The sequence below is a fragment of the Schistocerca gregaria genome, chromosome 4, assembly GCF_023897955.1.
Source record: "Schistocerca gregaria isolate iqSchGreg1 chromosome 4, iqSchGreg1.2, whole genome shotgun sequence".
NCBI lineage: Eukaryota > Metazoa > Arthropoda > Insecta > Orthoptera > Acrididae > Schistocerca > Schistocerca gregaria.
The window spans coordinates 128,220,243-128,248,014 of NC_064923.1; positions in this window are offsets into that span (position 1 = coordinate 128,220,243).

A 27,772-nucleotide genomic window follows, 5' to 3' on the forward strand; every position below is an offset into this window, starting at 1 on the left:
GAGACCTTTGCTTTTCACGGGTAAGTGATTAATCACTGAGCTACCCAAGTGCGGCTCACGCAGGACTGCGGGCAGACATGGTCGATTGTCAGTGAAACTTCGTACACGTTTTAACGGACCGCTTACATCGGCCGTCTTAAATTACTGTACCCAGAGATGACGCAATGTAGCCACGTGAAGATGGGAAGGCAGCTGCGGGAGGCAATCAATGTTCGGAGAAGGGGGATTTTCAAGGTTTTAACAGAAGTCGATAATTGTTGGAGAAAGTAAACTGTAACATACAAGGGCGCCGATGTTGGTAAAATGAGCGGTGAACCGAATAGCTGGTTAACCGCAGTATGAAACTGACAATCGGGAGAGTATAAGGCAGTCGCCAAAGAATATAAACCTTGCCCCCCCCCCCCTCTCCCCCTTACACACACACAAAGTTGAAGAACAAATGGTTCAAATGGCTCTGAGCACTATGGGACTCAACTGCTGTGGTCATCAGTCCCCTAGGAAATGCTTCGTGAACTCAGATGGGAATGCCTTGAAAGAAGGCGACTGCTGCCAACGAATATTTTGCTTAAAAATGTTTCAAATGGCTCTGAGCACTATAGGACTTAACATCTGAGGTCATCAGTCCCGTATAACTTAGAATTACTTAAACCTAACTAACCTAAGGACGTCACACACATCCATGCCCGAGGCAGGATTCGAACCTGCGACCGTAGCAGTCTCACGATTCCGGACTGCGCCTAGAACCGCGAGACCACCGCGGCCGGCGAAGAACAGATATCTGTTCCAATTTGTACATGACTTTGTAAAGATCTGTATCGTGGCAAGCCATGATACTGCAGTTATTCCCTAATATTGTAAGAACTGACTTTAAAGCATAGTTATAGGTTCTAAGTGACGCCTGACTGTATATATACTGACGTGGCAAAGCCATGGGCTGCCGATATACACGTATACAGATGGCCGTACTATCTCGCACAGGAAGTGCAAATAGGTATGCATTGGCACAATTGTCATTCTCAAACGGGTGATTAATGTGGAAAGATTTCCGACGTGATTATGAGCGCACGACGGTCTTTGAACATTTAACTATAGTTGGAGCTAGACGTATGGGACTTTTCATTTCGGAAATCGTTAGGCAATTCAATATTCCGAGATCCACAATGTCAAGGCCGTGCCGAGAATACCAAATGTCAGACATTACCTCTCACCACCGACAACCCAGCGACATTTTCGTAGAGTCGTCAGACAAGCAACACTGCGTGAAGTAACCTCAGAATCAATATAGGACGAACGACTAACGTATCCGTTACAACAGTGCGGCGAAATCTGGTTTTAATAGTCTATGGCAGCAGCGACCGACCCAAATGTCTTTGCTGACAGTACTACCTCTCTTTCAGCGCCTCTCCTGGGATCGTTTGCATATCGGTTGGAGCCTAGACGACTGGAAAATCGTGGCCTGGTCAGATCCGTCCAGATTTCATTTGTTAAGAGCTGATGGTTCTGTTCGAGTGTGGCGCAGACCACATGAAACCATGGACTCATGTTGTCAACAAGGCACCGTGCGAGTTGGTGGTGGCTCCATAGTAATGTGGGCTGTGGTTACATGGAATGCGCTGTGTCCTCTGGCCAAATGAACCGTTCATTGACTGGAAACGGTTATGTTCGGCTAGATAGATGCCATTTGCATCCATTTATGGGCTTCATGTTCCCAAACAACGAAGTGATTTCACCGGGCCACAGCATCAAATTATTAATCCGGTACTGGATTACCATCGTGAGATACTAAATATTACGGTGATAATTATAAAGGTCATATATTCGAATGGTATCTCCCTAGGCCGATAACTCGGTGCTCCTAGGTTCTTACAGTCCAAATGGTCGACGAACCACATCCTTCCAATAATTGTATGCACCTGAAGAAAATAAGGGAACCAGCACAACCTACGAGTAGACAAAGCAGACGGTATGTGAATGATTAGAGCTGAAATTTTGTATGACAAGTAGAATGCCCACCAGAGTGTAATAATCTTGTTGATATTTGGTATTGTTACGAGGTCTGGTAGCGTGTAATGGTCGTGAATAACGTCAGATGTTGAGTGACAACTGTTAAGAACACGATGAAGTCACGTATTTGTCCGAGACAGCGTTATGAGTTTGAAAGTGCATCATTGTGGGTCTCCATTTAATAGGATGGTCGAATTGCCAATATCCAGTGGGATACTTCGATAGGGCAGTGGTCCAATGATGGACTGCATGGGAACGTGAGTGCAAGCATACTTCTCGTCGAGGTTCTGGTCGACCACCTCTGATCATCACAAGGGAGGATCGCTATATTGTGCTCCAGGCACATCGAAACGCCTTCACATCCACGCCTGAAACTTTATGTGTCATCAGGCACCATTGGTCGGAGACAAGCATCAACTGGTTTAGCAAATGGCTGCCGTTAACATCACAGCACAAACGGCTGCGTTTGGAGTGACACCAGGACCGAGAACTCGGACTACTTATGAATGCCGTCGCATCAGTTCTGCACTACCCCGTTTGACCATCGTCGGCGAGTATGACGGCTACCAGGAGGGAAGTCCCATTCTGCCAGTGATTCGGAGAGGTGTAGCGGTGGTACTCCTGGCGGAATTGTGTGGGGAGCCCTCGGTTATGATTTTAGGTCGCGGCTGGTAGTGACTGAGGGAACTCTGACGGTAAAACGGTACGTCACGGGCATCAAGCGATGTCATGTGTTACTTCTCAATCGGCAGCATCGTCGAGCCATTTTCCAACAGGACAATGCTCGCCCAAGAATGGCACGTGTGTCTATGAACTGTCTGCGTGATGTTGAGGTACTTTGTTCAGTAGCAAGATCTCCAGATGTATGCGACGATCTCGAACATCAACAACGTCCCAGAGCCAGTATCCTCAATATCAAGGACCACTTGCAAAAGTAGTGTGTCAGCTTGCCTCAGCGGAGAATGCAGCGGCTTAATGATAGTGTGTCAGTTTGCCTCAGCGGAGAATGCAGCGGCTTAATGATACCATTCCCAACTGAATGAGTGCATGCGTCCAGACAACACGGGATACACCATCATAGAGGTAAGTGAGTTCTTGTTGCCAAATTCTTTGCACTTTTGACTCGATTTCTTAATAACTGCAGTAACTTTATCTATCGTATCAACACATAAAGTTCAGTTTCGTTTCGTCCTTTCCTAGTGGTACTTCGCTTCGTTTGTCACGTAGATTATATAAAAAAACAAAAAAATTCTTGAAAAATTTGTGGTATGGAAAACAGATGAAATGTCAAGTCTAATTGCGGACAATACATGCCATTTTGTTGGCAGTTGCAAAGACATGACCTATTGAGATAAAAATGTTATACTGAGCCGTGGCGCGGAAGTTCAGTTTACCTTGTCCGAATGTACTCTTTGCCCGACGTATCGATGGTGGTCAGCTCTTTGGTTGAGACCAGAGGGTACGAAGGAGGGGAGCGGATCCTTAGTACAGCTCGTTTGGTGAGCGACCATCAGAGAAAAGAAGGTTGAATTGCGTTCGTTGAGACAACGTGCGCTCTGGTGCGCTCCTAGCAGTAGTTGTGCACTGGGTACGGACCTGAGGGGCGAACGGATGGAGCACGCCTGTATTGCCGTGGTGTTTGGAAACGCGTAGCGGCGAGAGGGTTAGCTGGCCTGCGGCATAGCGTACGGAAGCTTCTACTGCAAGTCTTTAGAGGACCCAGGGCTGTTGAGATATGGAAGTAAGACTTAATTATCACCAGGATCGTGAACATCCTTTGGATCTGGATTGATTTGTCCGCTTGTTACGGAGATTCCTTTAGTTAACGGTGAGCTCTGATAATTTTCTTGCAAAATTTTTATTTTTATGGGAAAACCTACCAGTCTCATCGTTTTCCGGGAACGAGTTGCGAGTAGTTAAACGGGCTGTGGTAAAAATTTGTCCTGATACTGTTGTAGAAATTAAAGTGTGCTGAGTGCGGGCAAGTTTCGTGAGTGATCTTGTCAAGTAGTTAAATAATAACCTATTTGTGCAAGACACTGGTCGGAGCTGTCGATATATTTAAACGGCTATTTTGAGTCGGTTCCTTAATCAGCACGATAGTTGCTAAAGTCAAATGAATTAAAGTTTGTCCATTTGTTTTGAGCCTGTGGTTATAATTCTTTCATGTGTTCCAGGTAGGTTAACAACCGTAAATCCTGATAGCAGATGATCGTTATGTACGTCGTGATTAGCGGTCCTATGTTATCGCTACGTGTAATTATTCCGTCACCTGACGAAAGTAGCTACGCCCACTGGTTCTGGGCGTGATACCTGACTTTGTTATTACTGCAATTCTTGAGACAACTTGCAGCCTTAATGATGTGTGAAATTTAATTCTTTAAGAAGCTCAGAATGTAATTCATTTAAAAGAATGCCGTGTAAGTTTTTAACTGGTTTTCAGCTTTGTGAGTGTTTTGCAATTGTGCTTCGGTTACTAGTAAATTTTGACACTGTAAGAACTCTTTGCCTTGTAGCCATAATCATTTTCGGGTATTTAAATTTAACTAAGCATTTCGGGATTTAAATGACTAGTTGTGATTGAGTTTTCTGTAATGCTTGTTGTGGCCGAGCGGTTCTAGCCGCTTCAGTCCGGAACCGCGCTGCTGCTACGGTCGCACATTCGAGATCTGCCTCGGGTATGGATGCGTGTGTTGTACTTAGATTAGTTTGGTTTAAATAGTTCTAAGTCTAGGGGACTGATGACCTCAGATGTCCTTAGAGCCATCTGAACCATTTGTAATGCTTGTTGTGTTGGCGTGATTAAATAAAGATATAATTAAGATCTTGTTTCTCCTCTGGGAAACTTAATCTGGGATTAATGAGTTTTAAAGTATTATGTGTTTATTAGGTAATCCAGTCCACCCATTACTCCAGTAGCTAGCCCCTGGCTGCCGCACCATTTCACATATGCGATCGATTTTCACCTATTATCCCGCACCTTTGTTTGATTAAATAGAGATCAACACTCACACACGTCTAGGTGCGCAGTTCCATCCCATTCAGTCCCCAAATAACGAACGGTATTGAGATATGTTAACAAAAATGTTCAAATGTGTGTGAAATCTTATGGGACTTAACTGCTAAGGTCATCAGTCCCTAAGCTTACACACTACTTAACCTAAATTATCATAGCGACAAACACACACACCCATGCCCGAGGGAGGACTCCAACCACCGGAGGAACCAAACGCACAGTCCATGACTACAGCGCCTAAGACCACTCGGCTAATCCCACGCGGCAGATATATTAACAGACTCCAGTGAACTCTCCTTCCATGCAGTCAAATTCGACGTCAATGACGTTCCTGAGACACCGAGGCTAGGTGTCGGAAGAGATAACTCTATTTAAGATCTCTAGGGGCACTGGCTCAATACTTTATGGGATGTTTTAAAAAATTGTGTCATGTTACTACAGGATGCTCATCGAAAAAAAAAGTGGAAGAAAAACCCCTGTAGGTACGCGAACCAGTATCTGTAGAGATATGAGCCAGACCGTCGTCTCATTCCACTTTCCCTTCTGTAGAAGGTGACGGTATAAGCAGTTCTGCATGAGATTATCAAGCCTTTCTTCTGAGAGTATCACGCACTCTTTCAAATACGTCTTACCCCATGTGGATTTTGCCACATGCATTGGTTTGACGTTCCTGTAATATCTGCACATTGCCGATGGACTTGGCATACACTAGTCACTTTTGAAGAAGAAATCAAATGGATTCAGCTCCCGTAAATTGGGAAGCCGTCTTGTCAGACTTCCTAGAAGAATCCATTGCCCATGAAACGTTGCTGTGAGGCACTGTCACACGAACTATAGAATATGGAGTGGTGACCCGAGGTGCATGAACCACAGTCGTTGTCTTTCTGCGAGGGTGAAGTTCTCCGACAGCGCTGGTAATACATCGCGCCGAAATCTTTGGTGCACTGCGCCTGTTAATCAATCCGGTAAAGTGTATAGCTGTTCTGTATCTGTCGCCGGCCTGCCCATACATTGATACTGATACAGTCCTGATGCCTCACCTCCACGACAGCTCTTCGATTTACATTTGCACTCACGTACGTATTTTGGTAATTCACTGCGCCGTCTGTTGTGAATCTCGTCTCAACTTTAAATAAAACGCACGCAGTGGAATGCCTGTCTTCAAAGACCTGCACCACAGCAAGCATCTGCTCCTGGACATATCGTAATTTATTATTTAAAAACAGTTGTAGGTTGCAGAATGTTCTTTATTAACTCACAACGATGAGTTTCAGCCGGATAGGGAATCATCAGGTTATTTGAAAATGTAAGTGGACGACGGTATAACAATATATCCGGCGTGTCCTGTAAAATTAAGTAAACTTCAAAAACTGACTGAACAAAATTATTTAGAAAAACGTAATAGATCAGAAACTGTCTGCCAAGAAGCATCCGTCAAGAAGTTATGATGCCGCAAAGAACATACTAAAAGGCAACGTATTTGGAAAAATATTAAAAATTTAATGAAATAAAATCACCGGGATCAGGCAATAGAAGAGAGCGAAGGAGAAATAAAAAAAGTGCATAACAGGACCTCACGTAAACCGTAGACAGCCGTAAACTACAACGGCTCCAGAGGCCGGTCCGTATTTAGATAGTGCATACATATGAATGATAGAAGCCCATGCAAATATTGGGCTAGTATTAATGACAGTCGCCATGCGGTGCTGCCACCTGCTTTACTGTGTGATGACGGCGTACAATTAAAATAATAATCGATAAATTAGAAAATAAATAAAAAGTTTTAAAGCATATGAGAATAAACACACTGCAGGACATGCCACATCGAAAGCTATGGAAGGAGATACAGAAAACCCTTACGCTCAAAAGCGGTGTACGAGAATAATGGAATAGAGCACGTAGAGCAATAAAATGAAGATTAGACTACAAATCTATGGCTAAAAGGTAACAATGCCCGAAAGATAAAATACATCTCCATATTCATTACAAGAGACCTAGCCCCTGATAATAAGAAGCTAAAAATTAATAAACTGCTTAAAAATGGGAAATATGCCATCACAGAAGACCTGATTCTTGCTTCATTACTGATCACTGAGTAACGTATCCTTAGAGTGTGAATAATAACAATTTCGATCTCTTGAAGCAGACTGCACCTCTTGCCTTTGGGAGCGTGACGCAAAACCATTTAGTTCACGAGCGTAGGTGGTTGGTGGCCACTTGATTTAAGGTGCTCAACGAAGGCGGAATTATCCTTAACCTGTTCTTTCTTAGTAAATGCTCCTGAAACCTAATTCGAAAAGCCCATCCCGTCTGGCCAATATTAGCTGCTTGACTTTCACGCACTCGAGCATTTACAGGCCAAAGGCACGATATTTATTCTTCTGGGGACGCTCATTGGGAATGTATTGATATTGGATTTTATTGAAGGTAGCATATACTATCCTTATATTTTGACCACGAAAGAGTTTAGTTATGGCATAGGACACGTTACCTAGACATGGAAGCTTAGCAAAACTGTAATTTTAAATGCGAGACCAAGGGTGGTTTTTGGTCACGTACCGATTTTTTTGGATGTATATGCATGTGTATGCTTGCATATCGTCGTCCCTTTACATTTTCAGATACCCCGATGATGCCCTATATGGGCGAAACGCGTCGTTCTTAAGTTAATAAAGAACATTCCGCAACCTGTGACTGATTTTTAAATAGATGCCTAGATGGAACTGAATAAATATCATTGTTTCTTACCGAGCGAGGTGGCGCAGTGGTTAGCCCACTGGACTCGCATTTGGGAGGACGACGGTTCAATCCCGCGTCCGGCCATCCTGATTTAGGTCTTCCGTGATTTCCCTAAATCACTTCAAGCAAATGCCGGGCTGGCTCCTTTGAAAAGGCACGGCCGACTTCCTTCCCCATCCTACCCTAATCCGAGCTTGTGCTCCGTCTCTAATGACCTCGTTGTCGACGGGACGTTAAACACCAATATCCTCCTCCTCCTCATTGTTTCTTGCAGTTGTGATCCATACTCCCCATTGTAGGAATATGCTGATTTTTTTAAACGCAACTCTCACGAACGTTAGTTGAAACTGTGGCCAAATCATTGATCTCATACAACAACCTTGTAACACGGTCACATAGGAAAGGTTCGTTGAAGGTGACAACTTCCGTGGATGCTCACGCTTGCAAAATATCCAGAAATCAACAGCAAAACAAACAAAAACAAATGACTCAGCAGTTTCAAAGGAACTTAAGGTACGACAATACGGTTTGAGAACATTCTAAGCAATGAGAAATCCAGTACTGAACCCACGTCGTTACCACGTCTCGTTTTCGTAGAGTACGTAGCGTCGTCCAAAGCGTTACATGGCCATAACCTGGGCCATTTTGTTGCGTGAGGCAACACTTCGCTCCAAAGATTAGTTGTGGAATGTTTATTGGCTTACCCTGATTAATTTTCTGTACTCCTGTACTTACAACGGTCTCAGTACGGGTTACCATCTTCACGTTTATTTTCGAGACAGGTCTAAAATTGCCATTACTCCAACACCACTCCTGTAGAAGTCTAACTGCATTACAAGATCCGACCAATATACTAAAAAACTGCCATTGCTAATATTCGGTACACGCTTACACAAGGTCCCTTGCAGCTTTAGTTAACGATCCCCAGAAAGGTAAAACAGGAAGCAGTTCATATTCAATAGGTCGCAAGTCGATAAGAAACTCTAAAGTATGTCACTTCAAGTCTCCACCGAAACGAGTCCAGGTTATCAACTTCCATGAAACGTTTTCAAGTCTGTGTATTTCATTAAACACCGTTTCCATAGAGCTACACCATTTTATGCAAGACTGCTTACCGATTAAAGACTAAGCTGCAGCATCCACTTAAAAACTGTGAAACAATAAACATTAAAGAAGAGGGCCTACAACATGGCTCCCCGACTAAGCGTTCTATTTACAACCCCTGAAAAATGTTTTAACCTTGTTGTCTTTCAGCCAATCAGGCTCAAGTGCAGGATGCAGCTATTCGGATTGGTAATTTCCTTCTTCCGCTAATAATTCTCTTCTCTGAACTGCTCATCCCTGCAAAGATTTTTTGCAAGTTTGTTACCAATAAATCCTGGAAAACACCACGCTGTCACGGGAAAATCACTTAGCGTTAAGCCAGCCTCGTTGGTTCCGACCGCGATCCAGTTCAGGCGGGTTACGCAAAGACCAGCCCATATCTCCATGCTGCACAAATCCCAGTATACCAGCTCTCGGCTGTTGCATCAAAAATAATCAACAAGAGACCCAGTGGCTTGGTCAGGAATTATATGTTATAAAATCTTGACAACGGAAAACAAAAATACAAACGAATATAAAGGGAGTAGTGAAAAAGTAAATTAACTACAAGAAAGAATAATGAGTAATTATTTTACATCGTCCACTTTCGACATGTTCCAAATGAAGAAACTTGGTATTAATGACATCAATATAACGCTGGAGCAAACAAAGACTTGCAAATGTGGGAGCATACTATACTGAATTTTACCATCACCTTCCACACAGCAAGAACAATAAACTTTGCACAGGAGGAGGCTTGTTGAGCATTGTAGTGTCGTTCCGTGTGTGTGGAAGCTGCGCCAATGCGATCTATGGAGGTCTACTCACGTTATAGCGAAACACCAGAGGCCTGCTACCAGTCGTGTGTTTTTTGTTTTCACAGGCACCAGGCGTGCCCGTTAAGGTGTGTTCCGCTCCGGTAATGTCCAGTCACGCCTGATGGCTTTCTTGTGCGTTCTAACATACATTTCATGACCTCCCATAAAAATACTGCTCTTGCTCTTTGCTTGTCTAGTGCTGAACAGTATGTGTCAGAGCGGGTAACAACCCAGAGAGCTGAATAACAAGAAACATAGTGCCTCTTAATGAGGCATAAAAGGCGTCTCTAACAAACACCTTAACAATGAGTCCTTTCATAACACGGACGTCTAACGGCTCAGCAGGTGATAGCATTATTATCGGCACTAGGGAGTGAGTTGCAAATCGCCAGCCGTAGCGGCCAGTGCTAGAAGGTAAATGTGCGCTGCTGGGTGTATCCTTGGGATAGGCACCAAGTTCTTACTGGCTCAGAGGAACCAGCGCAGGGCGTAACGGATTTTTGTCTTATTTCTCTCCTCGTGACTGGAATTTCTTTAGAGCACTTGCCCCCGAAAGCCAGATGTCCCGAGTTCGACTCTCGGTCCGGCACACAGTTTTAATCTGCCAGGAAGTTTCATATCAGGTTACACTCCGCTCCAGAGTGAAAATCTCACTCTGTAAATTTCTTAACTCTATTGCATTGTCACTAGCAACCGAACACGAAATCTTCTTTCAAATCAGATATTTCTAGTTAAAGTCTGTCGAGATTGTGCAGCCAATTGACCCTCAACATGAATAAATATAACGTCTTACACATAAATAGTCCATTATTGTTTCGTTACACAAGTGACGATCGACTACATCCATTAAATATTTGGGAATATGCGTACGGAGCAACTTAAATTATCGAGCGAGGTGGCACAGTGGTTAGCACACTGGACTCGCATTCGGAAGGATGACGTTTCAGTCCCGCGTCCGGCCATCCTGATTTAGGTTTTCCGTGATTTCCCTAAATCGCTTCAGGCAAATGTCGGTATGGCTCCTTTGAAAGGGCACGGCCGACTTTCTTCCCCATCCTTCCCTAATCCGATGAGACCTATGAACTCGCAGTTTGGTCTCCTTCCCCCAAATCGACCATCCAACCAACTTAAATTGTAACTGCGACATACAACTGATTGTAGGAAAAGCAGATGTCTAAGATTCAACTTGGGTACACTCACGAATGAGAAAGCTTAGAAAACATTACGTCGACCTAACGCCCCGCCGTCTGGGACCTTTACGAAACAGAAATGGCAGAAGAAGCAGAGAATATTCAAAGAAGAGCAGCGCGTTTCGTCCTGTATTGGTTCAATATTCACGAACGCGTCACGGAGATGCTCATCCATATCCAACGGCAGACGTTACAGGAGAGATGTTGTGCATCACGCTGTGGTTTACTGTTGAAATTTCGAGAGAGTTTCTTGCTAAAAAGAGTCAAACAATACATTTCTTCCACCTAAATGTATCTCGTGGAACGACCAAGAAAGTAAAATCAGAAACATACAAGCTGACACGGAGGCCTCCCAACAGACGTTCTGCCAGTGCACCATTCGCTACTGGAACAGGAACTGGGAAAAAGGGAGGGGGGGTGAGGAAATGCTACACGATGTCTCATCTACCACACAGTAAGGTAGGTCGCGAAGTATGTGAAGATGTAGAATTATCAGTCGTATCAAAACCAGAGGGAGCGACACAAATATTTGGGATGCCCCCTACCAATGTAATTGAACAGCATGAACAGTCTCTGTGTCTGTCGACACAACCACCTGCGCAGTAACCTGAAATTTGCCACCACCACAGGAATCGTCGCTGCACTGCGGACATTCCCTTGTTTGCAAACAGTGTCATCCGCGAGCCGTTAAGCATTCTAACGAAACGATAACTCATACTGCCAATGCTTTCGTGACGAGGATTCGCAAATAAACAGGCTGCAGCCGGTTCTTCCCCGGTTCGAGATTTGCACACATAGCTCACAACAGTGCGTATACGAACATGTTTGTATAATGCTAGTTTCATTAAAGTACGCCCCAGATGACTACTGGAAGTACATCCTATGTATTTCTTATACATATCGTACATTACTAGAGCGATTGTTTAACGTGTGGTGCTTCGTTTACGTCATACGTTTACCCAAGTGGAGAAGGAAACAGGTACAGGGAGGGATATTATGTTTAAAAGCAAACACGTTTCCAAAGCATACCTTGTAGTGGAAGAACGTAATTACTCCCCATTTTCTTATGGAAAAAAGAAATTTCGTACCTATTTAGGCTTTGCTCAGATTTTTCCCAGAATATCGGAGCTGATCATGTGTTTAGACCATAGCAAATTTTTCTGTCCCTCATTATCTCGCACTGCACACTCTTACCTACAGTGAGATTACAGTTACTTGAAAGTTGTCACTTCATCACAGGGTTCGCTTTACGTTAGATAAACTTTTCACGACAGTGCGCGAAGCTGAATTTTCGAAGGGTGCAATTCATCCTTGAAATAGGGTCGATAGCGCCGTAAATAATTGAATCCAACCCAGAATAATGTCGTAGCGAAGTGGTTATCATATAAACCTGATGTGTAGAAGCTTCTAGGTTTGAATGCAGCGATTTTTTGTGTTTATAAATCTAATCAGAAGAAACTATATTATTTTTCACTTAATCGATTGAAACGTAATTTTTTTTACGTTTCTGATACTTTGTCGTGTTATTTTCATCATTGTACAGACTTTTTTAGTTGCTCTTGCTTTTCTTCCTATCTTTATTTTTTTTTCTTTTGGAATCTTCCTGGGTCGCCTATAACCTGCAACCAAGTGCCAAACTCTGCGTTAGCTGCAGAGAAAATTTATGGTCTGTTTGTTCCCCAGCTGTCTGACGTGTTATAAGCAGTTTTTCGTCTATTCAACTGCTTCCGTTTAGGACAATCACTAATTTTTGTGCTTATCACCCGTGTTAAGTGGTAACGCAATGAGAAAATAACGACATGGAAATAACGTTCTACAGAAGCCTGTTCAAGGAATTGTGAATAGTAATCATTGCTATAAATATATATTTCCTTCGCATATCGCCCGCATCTCGTAGTCGTGCGGTAGCGTTCTCGCTTCCCGCGCCTGGGTTCCCGGGTTCGATTTCCGGCGGGGTCAGGGATTTTCTCTGCCTCGTGATGGCTAGGTGTTGTGTGTTGTCCTTAGGTTAGTTAGGTTTAAGTAGTCCTAAATTCTAGGGGACTGATGACCATAGATGTTAAGTCCCATAGTGCTCAGAGCCATTTGAACCTTCGCATATCGATAGTTGAAATGGAGGACAGTGGGACGTCAGCTGGTATAAATTTATATTAAAAATGAAGAAATTCCTCCAGCTGTATTTAAGATGTCTATTTTATTTTGGCAACTAGTATCAGCCACACGCAGTGATGTCAACAAGTGTATGGGCTTGAAGATGACGTAGTTACAACGTTGAAACTAGTTGCCAAAATAAAATCGACACCTTAAATACAGCTGGAGAAATTTCTTCATTTTTGAATATATTTATTCCTTAATGGTATTTGTTATATGTCACAGAAATATCTATTTTCAATAACTTGCTTACAGCTTTAAAGATTTAGGCTACTAAGCTTTTCTCTTCATGTAGACATATGTGGAAGTCCCCCTCCTGCAGTGCAGAACGGCTGCCGGAATTTTAATCAATTTTTCACTAATAGAGGCACTGATTTGATTCCTGAGGAAGGTTTCTGCATACAGTTTCCAACTACTTCGTACAAATTGTCTGAATTATGACGAATTGAACTTTAGTTGTGAAAGTGACGCCATTTATACCTTGCGAGCAACTGCCATAATTCGAGAGAGGAGCAGTTACTTGACACAGCGGAAAATGTGGCATAGTTCGCGTCATGTCTGATGGTATAGCGGCGAAGTGTCTGGTTAGAAATCAGAAAGCTGTAGTATAGAGTCCAGCCTAATTCACTTTATTTTCATCTACCATTTAACCTAACATTCACGTTTCAATAATGTGAAGATTCGCCAGAAGCGAAATGTTTTTCGGACTCAACGTTACATGATAGCTCCCCTTTCCCTGGTTAGGAACATGCAGGTCGCCTAAGTGACAACTAATTGATTGCAAACGTTTTCGCAACAAATGTATACAGATAAGACCCCGTGAATCCAAAACTTGTGTGCCGCACGGTGTAACCGTGCGGTCTAGGCGCCCTAACACTGTTGGAGTTTCGAGTCCTCCCTCGGACATGGGTGTGTGTGTTGTCTTTAGTGTAAGTTAGTTTAACTAAGGTTAAGTAGTGTGTAAGCTTGAGGACCGATGACCTCAGCAGTTTGTTCCTATAGTGCTTACCACAAATTTCCAAATTCTTCCAAAACTTGTGGTAATCAATTCCTTACGCGTAAAGTAAAACGCAACATGGGATGCAGCTTTGCTTCGTTTACACAAACGAATTTTTACAGCAGCGCAGCAAGTGTCTCAAATCTCAGCTTTCTGCTTTCCTTGGATCAAACATAGATATGACCGCGATTCTCTGCTTCATGGGGCGAAAGATATTATTTGTATCAACACTTTCAAATTATGAGAAGCCTGGTAAAACAATTTCCACTGGCGACACTTTTCGAAATACGAAAACGATTTCAGACAGCCAATTTCTGCTTCTGTCGCATTAGCAATCGCAATTCGCAGTCGTAATTCACTGCAAACCCTTCGAAGAACTGGCGTGAATTACGCAGCTTTGGAGTATAGTAATAAATATGACCAATAACAAAAAGATAACAACCTCATCATGTAACTTGAAACTTACAATTGGTAATAATCATTTTTTTAACTAATAGATTGCCTGCATTCGTTTGAGAAAAACTGCTTTGCGAAAAAACAAGCGAATCTAAAATGCGGTGTTTTATTTTTTATGCCTTAAGTGAAACGCTTCCCGAAAAGCTGCTGCAGGAATTTTGCTTCGTTTACATGCACTATGTTCTTCCAGCACTGCACGAGATTGCGGTATCGGTAGGCCGCTCTTTCAAATACGCGCGCCGTCAACTACGCCGCTGTGTTTCCTACAGCCACTACCGTGACACGAGGATACTGCTTCGAACGATTCCGCCGCTGCCAATGAGACGCACGCATCCGCTCTCCAGAGCTCCTGTGGTGGGTGTAATTAAGTTCGAAATTTCATGGACTGAGCCCTTATTGTGTGTTTTTCAGCTGAGTAACATTTACAGCCCTTCATAGTGGCCATGTAGTTTGTGCTGAAGAGTGACAGATTTATATATCTTTTGTATCTGTATATATTTTTACATTCAGATCAACTGTTAGCAACTGACGCTGCCACTTCAGCAACAAATTTATGTATTATATTTACTAATTGATATTAGATGTAGAATAAATTAATATTTTAATTCTCCTATTATGAAAGGTTTCTGATCCTCGCTCGTGTATCCACTGAAGAACCGCACGGCGGGCAAAGGAAGGCATAACAGAGATAACTCAACTTTCAGCTTTTTGCTTTCCTTGAATGAAACCTAGATGTGGACACGATTCTTTGTAGGGCACGACAGTGAATTGTGGCTACGAGTCTATGCGAACAGTGCATAGTAAGCTTCACAAGAGGAGCGCTGTAGCACGATCTAAATACGTATGTCCATCACGCGTGTTTTGTTTTTTTATTTTTATCTTTTATTTGTCCCACCTCAGCCAGCCTCCAGTACTCTCTCTCTCTCTCTCTCTCTCTCTCTCTCTCTCACACACACACACACACACACACACACACACACACAAATGATTCGCATACAATATTTACATTAGTTGTAAACATGTTACTTCCATCATGATGTGCACCCATCATTGCGACGAGATGTGGCTCCAAAAGCTAATTCTATGTGGAACACGTAATATTCATGCCTCTTGGCAGTTTTCCTGCTGTGCGCTGCTTACAACGCTTAAGTTATATGAAAACAATGATATTTACTTGCTTAATTCTGTTCTCTGCATTATTTTATTTGTGGCTGGCAAAGAAAATACGCTATGCCAGTCAAGTCATTTCGCCGTAGATACTTTATGCTAATCGTACGAAGTCAGGCCAGGAAAGCTAGTAAAGTACGATTTAAGTGTAGACTAAGTGATGTAATGATAAAGACGTCCTATTCCACTGACAAATGGAGTAGTAGAGCCAGTTTGTGTACATATTGTTAATAATATCAAATTACAAAAATCTGACTGCTGCGCTCTTCACTTCGGTGAAGTGGGCTGTGTGAGCAAATATTGTAAAATAATCTTACTCGTTAGAGCGTATACAGGATGCCCCAAGATGAATGGTCAATATACACAGATATAAAAGGAACTAACATTAGACGTAAAAACGTCTAGGAAACTTCACCTCTAAAATGTAAAATGTATAGCACTTCCTTCATCTTCGATCTTGTGAAATAAATCTCCTCTATTGCAAGCTCTTTCCATTCTATGTTTTGACAGGGGGTAGTATGGAGAAAACCAAGAAAAAATGTCTCATAAACATGGGTTCTAATGTGCATACGATAAGTGCTTTGAGCACTTGTTTATCCTCGCTACTGAAGAACATCTCTCTTCTACTGAATAAGTGCTCGTAGCCCTTTAGGAGTGCATTTGGAGCCCATGGTTACTGGACAATTTTTTCTTGTTTTCATTCAATTGAAAGTTATCTGTTTCTGTTTCTCTGAATTTGTAAGTTGCTTAATGCTAACTGTCGGTGCCAAAAACTCAACTGCGAGAATGCTTAGAAAATCGGGTCCTGCTTCAAACTTATTCTAACCAAAAAAATTTGACTATGAACTTCGATAAAAGAAAACTGATTATTTCGCAACTAAAGCTGGTCCCTGTGAAATTTAACTAAACGAAGAATCCGTTCTTCACTCAGTTTGTCGTACCTAGGTGCAAACTGCTGTCGTAGGTGCAGAGCGTCTCGATAACATAGCAGCAAAATCTAACTACAAAGAGAAGCAAAGGTGCAACGAATATGCTGAAGAGATTGCTATCATTTTTGGTTCACATTTTTTTTAATAATGGTTTTTTAAATAAAATTGAAAATTAGTTGACTCGTGAGATGGACAACGTCTCTGGTTTAAATGAACTCAGTTCCAGTTTCATTTCCTTTGAATTAATAATATTTAATGAAATTTCAAAAATAGTTAAGCTTTCTCTGAAATCACGTAACAATAGTCCAAGAACTACAAAAACTAAGCTTCGCATGTATAACCTTCCCTTAAACATAATTCCAAAATCTAATTCTTAAATCAATTTCTCTCTCAATGATCGATAAATCTTAACAAAAGATCAAAAGCAGAAAGATTCCTGATCTGGATGTCTGACGAACCAAGAATACTGCATTATCAAACCGGTGCGCAAATAACAGAAACTTAATCATTACCTGTAATCCGTTCTTCAGAAATATAACCGCACCAATGAAAAAATCAGTTCTTTTCGTTCTCCGGAGTACGTCTTCTATTGATTCATAATGTAATTCCAAAAATTTTCATTGTTGTTCCTTGCTGCTACTAAACCAAAACTCGACTGTCCACACCGAACACCAAAGCTAAGCTAAGTGTCTCCTGTCCTCTCCTCGCGATCAACAGATAAATCTGGCAGAGCAAGGATTATCTCTGGTTGATCTCTGTGCGGCGCAGCATCTTTGCGAGGCAGCGCGCGCATGTCTAAGCGATTCACACCATACTAGTGCGATTTCAGACATCCAAAACAAGAAAAGTTCCTACAAAAATTAATATACACATCTTTCAACATTACCTCCTCTCAGAATATGGAAAAACAACGAGCTGTAGTAGAAGAGGTTGTTTCACATCATCAGAGATTGAAAAGTGATTACAGTTCTTAATGTATGTTTTTTGGGGCCCAAATTTAGTAGACATCTTTGCTTCGAATATCCTGTCATATCTCTGAATATTAACTATATATCTCAGAATATTAACTATTGCTCCTGGGACACCCCGTACAGATTTTTATGTTTGAGCTAAGTCTGGTGTAAACTTTTAAATGAAAATATGTTTCATATTTTAACTTATTCAATTTCATTGAGGGCCAATTCACTTGGGATCTGTGAAGTAACAACTTCTTTTCTTTTTCTTTGTAAATATGTGTTATTCTTTCACGTATAATGACAGGTCTTACATTCCTGAGAATCTCCTGTCTATTTATTTCTAAGCGATTATGCTAGATATAGCTACGAGGTTTGTTGTACATAAATGGTAGCTAAGTTCATAAAACTTTTTGAATACACTTCCATATGTTCTGCTTATGTTGCTCGTAGATAGTTTGATCGGTGCTCCAGTTCTCTTCATGTCTTTTCCAAAATCTCTTCCGTCACAGCATCTCGTATTCATGCTGTAAGAATTTGCACATCAGAACTGCAGAACTGAACACTGCATCCTTAACGTAACCCCAGAAAAAAACTCCAGAGGGTTTATGTGTGGTAAAAGTGGTGGCCATAATGTTGGACCGTCTCTACAGAACCATCTCTGTGGAAAGCTTTCATTAAAGAACTTGCAGACAAATAACACTCAGCGTGTTGGCGCACCATCTTCATGAAAAACTACCCACGATTAAAATTCATGTTCCTGAAATGCAACGTAGTGTTCCAACAAGTCCACGTAAATAGTTGCTGTGTTGGTAGGTCAGTGAAAAAATGAAAGGTCCAGTAACTGCGTTAAACCACATGAAGGATTCACTTACGAGCTTTCCGTTATCTGTTGTACTACAAAAGGCCTAGATCCGGACGTGACGTTGTACCTGTTTACTTTGAAGGAGATATGAAAAGTCGTTTACCTCGGAATACATATTTTTATTGAGAAAGTCACTGCCTGCATCGATTCCTTCTGGAATGTACTTAGCATACGCAGCACGTCTGACGCTATCACCTGGCCGAAAATTCTGCAGACAGTTTGTGTAACGCAGCTGTTTTTGTAAAATATTCATTATAGTGCTCTAAGGTATGTCCGGCTCTCTGGAAACACGACGTGCCGATTTCCGCGTACTGCACTGAAATGCTGTACGTACGGAATCACAAGCGTAATCACACATTACAGGTCTCAGCTTCTTGCCTTGTCACTAACACTGCTAGTCTCTGCAAACTTTTCACGCCATTCTTTGGTACTCTACACGTCTGACGGATTTCTGCCATCGGCAATTCGGACTGTCGCTAAACCGTAACAGGCGTCCGTGTTTCATAAAAACACAAAAAACATTGCGCTTTCTGCTGTACAGACGACACTACGACACTAATATTCCTAAATTATGCTATCAGTAAGAGAGGTGCTGTCAGGGCACATTAATAGATGCATCCATAAAAATTCATGGGTTAAGCTATTTAATAGTCATGGGTGACTGGAATTCGAGAGTAGGAAAAGGGAGAGAAGGAAACATAGTGGGTGAATATGGATTCGGGGAGAGAAATGAAAGAGGAAACCGTCTGGTAGAATTTTGCACAGAGCATAACTTAATCATAGCTAACACTTGCTTCAAGAATCATAAAAGAAGGTTGTATACATGGAAGAATCCTGGAGATACTAGAAGTTATCAGATAGATTATATAATGGTAAGACAGAGATTTAGGAACCAGGTTTTAAATTATAAGAGCAGAGGCAGATGTGGACTCTGACCACAATCTATTGGTTATGGACTGTAGATTAAAACTGAAGAAAATGCAAAAAGGTGGGAATTTAAGGAGATGGGACATGAATAAACTGAAAGAACCAGAGGCTGTACAGAGTTTCAGTGAGAGCATAAGGGAACAATTGACAGGAATGGGGTAAAGAAATAGAGTAGAAGAAGAATGGGTAGCTCTGGGGGATGAAGTAGTGAAGGCAGCAGAGGATCAAGTAGGTAAAAAGAAATCCTTGGGTAACAGAAGAAATATTGAATTTACTTGATGAAAGGAGAAAATATAAAAATGCAGTAAATGAAGCAGACAAAAAAGAATACAAACGTCTCAAAAATGAGATCGATATAAAATGCAAAATTGCTAAGCAGGGATGGCTAGAGGACAAATGTAAGGGTGTAGAGGTTTATGTCACTAGGGGTAAGATAGATACTGCCCACAGGAAAATTAAAGAGACCTTTGGAGTTAAGAGAACCACTTGTATGAATATCAAGAGCTCAGATGGAAACCCAGTACTAAGCAAAGAAGGGAAAGCAGAAAGGTGGAAGGAATATATAGAGGATCTATACAACGGCGATGTACTTGAGGACAATATTATGGAAATGGAAGAGGATGTAGATGAAGATGAAAGGAAAGATACGATACTGCGTCAAGAGTTTGACAGAGCACTGAAAGACTTGAGTCGAAACAAGGCCCCGGGAGTAGACAACATTCCATTGGAACTACTGACGGCCTTGGGAGAGCCAGTCCTGACAAAACTCTACCATCTGGTGAGCAAGATGTATGAGACACGCGAAATACCCTCAGACTTCAAGAAGAATATAATAATTCCAATCCCAAAGAAAGCAGGTGTTGACAGATGTGAAAATTACCGAACTACCAGTTTCATAAGTCACAGCTGCAAAACACTAACACGAATTCTTTACAGACGAATGGAAAGACAGGTAGAAGCCGACCTCGGGGAAGATCAGTTTGGATTCCGCAGAAAAGTTGCAACACCTGGGGCAATACTGACCATACGACTTATCTTAGAAAATAGATTAAGTAAAAGCAAACCTACGTTTCTAGCATTTGTAGACTTAGAGAAAGCATTCGACAATGTTGACTGGAATACTCTCTTTCAAATTCTGAAGGAGGCAGGGGTAAAATACAGGGAGCTAAAGGCTATTTACAATTTTTACAGAAACCAGATGGCAGTTATATGAGTTGAGGGGCATGAAAGGGAAGCATTGGTTAGAAAGGGAGTGAGACAGGGTTGTAGCCTCTCCCCGATGTTATTTAATCTGTATATTGAGCAAGTAGGAAAGGTAACAAAAGAAAAGTTCGGAGTAGGTATTAAAATCCATAGAGAACAAATAAAAGCCTTGAGGTTCGCCAATGACATTGTAATTCTGTCAGAGACAGCAAAGGACTAGGAAGAGCAGTTGAACGGAATGGACAGTGTCTTGAAAGGAGCATATAAGATGAACATCAACAAAAGCAAAACGAGGATAATGGAAGGTAGTCGAAGTAAATCGGGCGATGCTGAGGGAATTAGATTAGGAAATGAGTATCTTAAAGTAGTAAAGGAGTTTTGCTATTTGGGGAGCAAAATAACTGATGATGGTCGAAGTAGAGAGGTATAAAATGTAGACTGGCAATGGCAAGGAAAGCGTTTCTGAAGAAGAAAAATTTGTTAACATCGAGTGTAGATTTAAGTGTCAGGAAGTCGTTTCTGAAAGTATTTGTATGGAGTGTAGCCATGTATGGAAGTGAAGCATGGACGATAAATAGTATGGACAAGAAGAGAATAGAAGCTTTCGAAATGTGGTGCTACAGAAGAATGCTGAAGATTAGATGGGTAGATCACATAACTAATGAGGAAGTATTGAATAGGATTGGGGAGAAGAGAAGTTTGTGGCACAACTTGACCAGAAGAAGGGATCGGTTGGTAGGACATGTTCTGAGGCATCATGTTCTGAGGCACAAATTTAGCATTGGACGACAGTGTGGAGATAAATACACTAAGCAGATTCAGAAAGATGTATGTTGCAGTAAGTAATGGGAGATGAAGAAGCTTGCCCATGATAGAGTAGCATGGAGAGCTGCATCAAACCAGTCTCAGGACTGAAGACAACAACAACAACAACAAGAAGTTACCATTGTTAAAAAACACACATAAATGAGGAAGTGTATCCACAAAAAACTTGTAGTTACGCTACCATTTACGACAAATCTCGTAGTTGTATCTAGAAAAGTTCCTGAGTCATAAATTTTTATTGTAAAGGAAAGCCGACGGCTGCGCTGTATTTTTGCCTAAATAGAATACCGGCTATTTTGAGGCGGCACCCGGGTTAACCTGGATCTTTATTCACACACTGGCAATTAGTGAGCGCTTCTCGCACACTACTTGTGGTGTGTGTATCAGCATCTGACGTCACGGCGACTCCACACAATGGTTGGAGTAGGACAGCGAGCAGTTCTTCTGGCCGGTGAGGTCATGACAACTCAAGGTCCAGCCTCGGGATGCGATAATTGGGGCCGCATTGTATTCTCGAGGGGACCGGCCAGCTATCGCACGGCTGTCTCTGCAATTGCTGTCGGGCCATGCGCTGCTCAGAAGCTCTGTCTGACTTCTCTAACGCACATTCGGAAGTTCATACAAAAATATTCTCCTCACCCTGCTCGCAGATTAAGTGTTAATGCCTGTTGCGGTCAACAGGTGGACATTGTCTTTGATGGCCAATTCCTATTTCCTGTGGTTGTATTGCAGAGCACGCCTTGGGGAACTACGATGCTTCAGTCCCAATGTGTAATGTCTCCATTGTTATCTAAGAGGTGTTAGGAATCGAAAAGTTTCTAGCATACCAAACAATGACAGAAATTTCGTAATACAAATTTATTTTTCAATATAATACGCATGTACACTAATACACTTACGTGCACACTCAGATAACTTCTACAAACCATACAAATAAACGGTCTTTGATTTCGAGTCCAAGCAAGCGGTCCCAATATCAGTCACTGCATCATCATTGTTAAATTGTCATCCTTTGAGGTTTTTCTTGGGTTTTGGAAAAGGAAAAAGTCTGATGAAGCCAAATCTGGAGAATATGGTGCATGACGTAACAATTCGAACACGCAGTCACGCAGTTTCCAGTGTTGCGAGGGCTTTGTGCGCCAGTGCGTTGTCCTGATGCAAAAGAACTCCGAGCGCCTTTTTTTCTTTATCTCTTCTCTCAAACTGCGCAGGAGGGTGCAATAGTATGATACATTGATAGTTACGCCTTTTTGCAGGTAATCCACCATAGTTTTCCTTTCTGTATCCCAGAAGACCGATGTTACCTCCTTCCCGGCTGATTTTTGCACCCGGAATTTTGTTGGGATAGTAGATAAAGAATATATCCATTGTTGTGCCAGTTGACTAAGGATCAAAGTGGTGAACCCAGGTTTCGTCCATTGCAACATACCTTCCAAGAAAGCCGTCTTCATCCGCTTCAAACTGGCGGACAATTTTTTCACAACACTGCACACGCTCCCGTCTCTGATCTGCATTCAAGTCTTTCTGGACCCACCGAGATGAAAATTTCCGCATTCACAAAATATCCACAACAATGTCATGACCACGCCCTTGGGAGATTCCAAATGTATTTTGAAGGTGTTGCAGCGTTGTTCAACGATCCTGCAAAATCGTATCGTGAATTGCACTGTTTCAGCGGTGGCAACGCTGACAGGCCTTCCGTCTCTTGGCACATCTTCCACACTCGTTCTTCCACGTTTGAAGTCGGACACCCAGTTTTTGGGTGTTGCATAAGACTTAACACTGTCCTTAAGTGTATTCCACATGTCCTCCGCAATTTCCTTGTGCGTCATTCCCTTCAAATGAAGATATTCAAGCACAGCACGGTTCTTGATTCTATCGATATTCGCCATTTTGCTTACACTACGGTACACAACACAATGCATCCTAGCGGCAAAATTAACGAAGCTGGAGCCTCGAAATTTGACTTGCATACCCACAAAGGGTTATCATAAGAGTAGGTGGTGGTGTTGTGCGAGTCATTTCGGTAACTATCTCGGGCTAGAAACTTTTCGACCGCTCGTCGTTTGAGCTTCCGTCTTTCGTGGTGAATAACAACAGGTCGTCCTTGGTGCTCATGCACGCACGTGCAGCGCACGCACACACACCTCAACGTTGATGCTCCGCAAGTCATCTTATGTGTATGGCGAAAGTTACTTTGCGTATCTCTGTCACTTCCTTCCTTTTCTTGTTCATATATCGAATGGTCAGATAGAAGAACAATTGTTTGTACGCCGTGACGTGGGCTCGAGTATCTAATTTTACCTTACGGTCTCACCACGAGGTATAAATAGGAAGCAGCAAGATGCTGGGTCCCCTAGGTATGTACACTCCCGAAATTTTAACAGTAACCTCAAAAATGGCTCTGAGCACTATGGAACTCAACTGCTCAGGTCATCAGTCCCCTAGAACTTAGAACTAATTAAACCTAACTAACCTAAGGACATTACACACATCTATGCCCGAGGCAGGATTCGAACCTGCGACCGTAACGGTCGCGCGGTTCCAGACTGTAGTGTCTAGAACTGCTCGGCCACTCCGGCCGGCTAACAGTAAACCTCAGTGTGAGACACATTGCTTCTCTTGTAGCGTCTGCACTGGAGTTGGTTGAGCATATCCCTGACGCTCTCGCACTTACTAAATGCACCTTAACGAAACCTGCTGCTATTCTTTGGTTCCGATCTATTTTCTCTATCAATCGCATCTGGTATGGATCCCAGGTTGACGAGCAACATTGGTAGAACGAGGGTTTTATAGCCTTCCTGTGGATTTTTCTAATGAATTTCAGTCTGGGAGATGCCTTCCCTCCGATTAGTTCTATGTGCTCGCAACACTTTAAATCGCTCTGTATTCATACGCCAGTATTTGATGGCTCTGACTGCTTTCAGTTTTTATTCTATAATTTTGTAACCATAAAATGATTCATATTTCTGTCTATTTAGGCCCAATACGTTACATATGTTAATGTCGAGGATCATTTGCCAGTCCTTGCCATAAGGTTCGTTGTCTGATGATTTCCCTGCGTTTTCGCTATTGTTTTCTAGCGTTTCAACATCTAGGTATACGACAGCATCATCCATGAACAGCCTCACCGACCTTCCGACGTTATCCACTAGATCATTTATACGTACTGTGAAAAGTGATGGTTCAGCAACATTCCCATGGGGTGCGCCAGTGCTTACTTTTACGTGTGAAGATTTCTGTCCGTAATGAATGTCATGCCATGCCTGTTTGCAAGAAACTCTTCAGTCTAGTCACATAGCTGTCTGATATTCCGTACGGTCGTATTTCGATCATCAGGCGGCAATGCGGAACTGTCTCGAACGCGTTCTGGATGTCAAGGAACGCGATATCCTTGGAGGACGGCATCTACTGCTTTCTAAGTCTCGTGCACGGACAGAGCAGGCTGGATCGTACACAATCGTTGTTTACAGAATAAATGTTGATACCTACAGAGGAGATTTTCTGTCTGCAGAAGTTTCTAAACTCGTGGTCGTATAATATTTATAGAAAATTCTACAACAGACAGACATCAGTGCTAAGCCCTGTGGTTTGTGGGTTTGTTAGACGACGCTTCTCGAAAACCTAAATGACATTCGCTCTTTTTCGTATCGTTAGGAACGCTTCACTTCTCCAGCGACCTCCTGTACACAGCTGCCAGAAGAGGAGCAAGTTTTTAAGCATACTCTACGTACAGAGTGATTCTGCATTGGTGTTACAAACTTTCATAGATGATGGAGATGGGTAAGTGTCTCAGACTGAGGTAAAGGATCCTTGTCCAGGAACGACCGAATCGAAAGTTGTATGCAAAAACCGTTCCGACTTCTGTAACAGTGGAGTAAATGTACCGGTACTGTTGCTGCTACGATTCTGTGGTAGACAAAATTCAGAAATGGTAGTATGGACTAAAAGAAGACAGAAAATTCTGGTAAACATGGGTTGTAAAATTCATACCATAAGAGCTACGAACACATGTTCACATTCCATGCTGTGAATTACACTACTGACCATTAAAATTGCTACACCAAGAAGAAATGCGGATGATATACGGGTATTCATGGGGCAAATATATTATATTAGAACTGACATGTGATTACATTTTCACACAATTTGGGTGCGTAGATACTGACCCAGAACAACCACCTCTGGCCGTAATAACGGCCTTGATACACCTGGGCATTGAGCCAAACAGAGCTTGGATGGCGTGTACACGTACAGCTGCCCATGCAGCTTCAACACGATACAACAGTTCATCAAGTGTAGTGACTGGCGTATTGTGACGAGACAGTTGCTCGGCCACCATTGACCATACGTATTCAATTGGTGAAAAATCTGGAGAATGTGCTGGCCAGGACAGCAGTCCAACATTTTCTGTATCCAGAAAGGTACGGACAGAACCTGCAACATGCGCTCGTGCGTTATCCTGCTGAAAGGTAGGGTTTCGCAAGGATAGAATGGAAGATGTAGATGAAGACGAAATGGGAGATACGATACTGCGTGAAGAGTTTGACAGAGCACTGAAAGACCTGAGTCGAAACAAGGCCCCCGGAGTAGACAACATTCCATTAGAACTACTGACGGCCTTGGGACAACCAGTCCTGAGAAAACTCTACCAGCTGGTGAGCAAGATGTATGAGACAGGCGAAATACCCTCAGACTTCAAGAAGAATATAATAATTCCAATCCCAAAGAAAGCAGGTGCTGACAGATGTGAAAATTACCGAACTATGAGTTTAATAAGCCACGGCTGCAAAATACTAACGCGAATGGAAAAACTGGTAGATGCAGACCTCGGGGAGGATCAGTTTGGATTCCGTCGAAATGTTGGAACACGTGAGGCAATACTGACCTTACGACTTATCTTAGAAGAAAGATTAAGAAAAGGCAAACCTACGTTTCTAGCATTTGTAGACTTAGAGAAAGCTTTTGACAATGTTGACTGGAATACTCTTTTTCAAATTCTAAAGGTGGCAGGGGTAAAATACAGGGAGCGAAAGGCTATTTATAATTTGTACAGAAACCAGATGGCAGTCATAAGAGTCGAGGGGCATGAAAGGGAAGCAGTGGTTGGGAAAGGAGTGAGACAGGGTTGTAGCCTCTCGCCGATGTTATTCAATCTGTATATTGAGCAAGCAGTAAAGGAAACAAAAGCAAATTTGGAGTAGGTATTAAAATTCATGGAGACGAAGTAAAAACTTTGAGGTTCGCCGATGACATTGTAATTCTGTCAGAGACGGCAAAGGACTTGGAAGAGCAGTTGAACGGAATGGACAGTGTCTTGAAAGGAGGATATAAGATGAACATTAACAAAAGCAAAACGAGGATAATGGAATGTAGTCAAATTAAATCGGGTGATGCTGAGGGAATTAGATTAGGAAATGAGACACTTAAAGTAGTAAAGGAGTTTTGCTATTTAGGAAGTAAAATAACTGATGATGGTCGAAGTAGAGAGGATATAAAATGTAGACTGGCAATGGCAAGGAAAGCGTTTCTGAAGAAGAGAAATTTGTTAACATCGAATATAGATTTATGTATCAGGAAGTCGTTTCTGAAAGTATTTGTTTGGAGTGTAGCCATGTATGGAAGTAAAACATGGACGATTACTAGTTTGGACAAGAAGAGAGAAATGTGGTGCTACAGAAGAATACTGAAGATAAGGTGGATAGATCACGTAACTAATGAGGAGGTATTGAATAGGATTGGGGAGAAGAGAAGTTTGTGGCACAACTTGACTAGAAGAAGGGATCGGTTGGTAGGACATGTTTTGAGGCATCAAGGGATCACAAATTTAGCATTGGAGGGCAGCGTGGAGGGTAAAAATCGTAGAGGGAGACCGAGAGATGAGTACACTAAGCAGATTCAGAAGGATGTAGGTTGCAGTAGGTACTGGGAGATGAAGCAGCTTGCACAGGATAGAGTAGCATGGAGAGCTGCATCAAACCAGTCTCAGGACTGAAGACAACAACAACAGACAACAACAACAGAATGAAGGGTAGAGCCACGGGTCGTAACACATCTGAAATGTAACTTCCCCTGTTCAAAGGGCCGTCAATGGAAGCGAAAGGTGACCGAGACGTGTAACCAATGGCACTCCATACCATCACGCCGGTTGATACGCCTGTATGGCGATGATGAATACAAGCTTCCAATGTGCGTTCACCGCGATGTCGCTAAACACGGATGCGACCATCATGATGGTGTAAACAGAACCTGGATTCATCCGAAAAATGACGTTTTGCCATACCTGCACCCAGGTTCGTCGTTGAGTACACCATCGCAGGAGCTCCTGTATGTGATGTAGCGTCAAGGGTAACCGCAGCTATGGTCTCCGAGCTGATAGACCATGCTGCTGCAAACGTCGTCGAACTGTTCGTGCAAATGTTTGTTGTCTTGCAAATGTCGGAAACGTG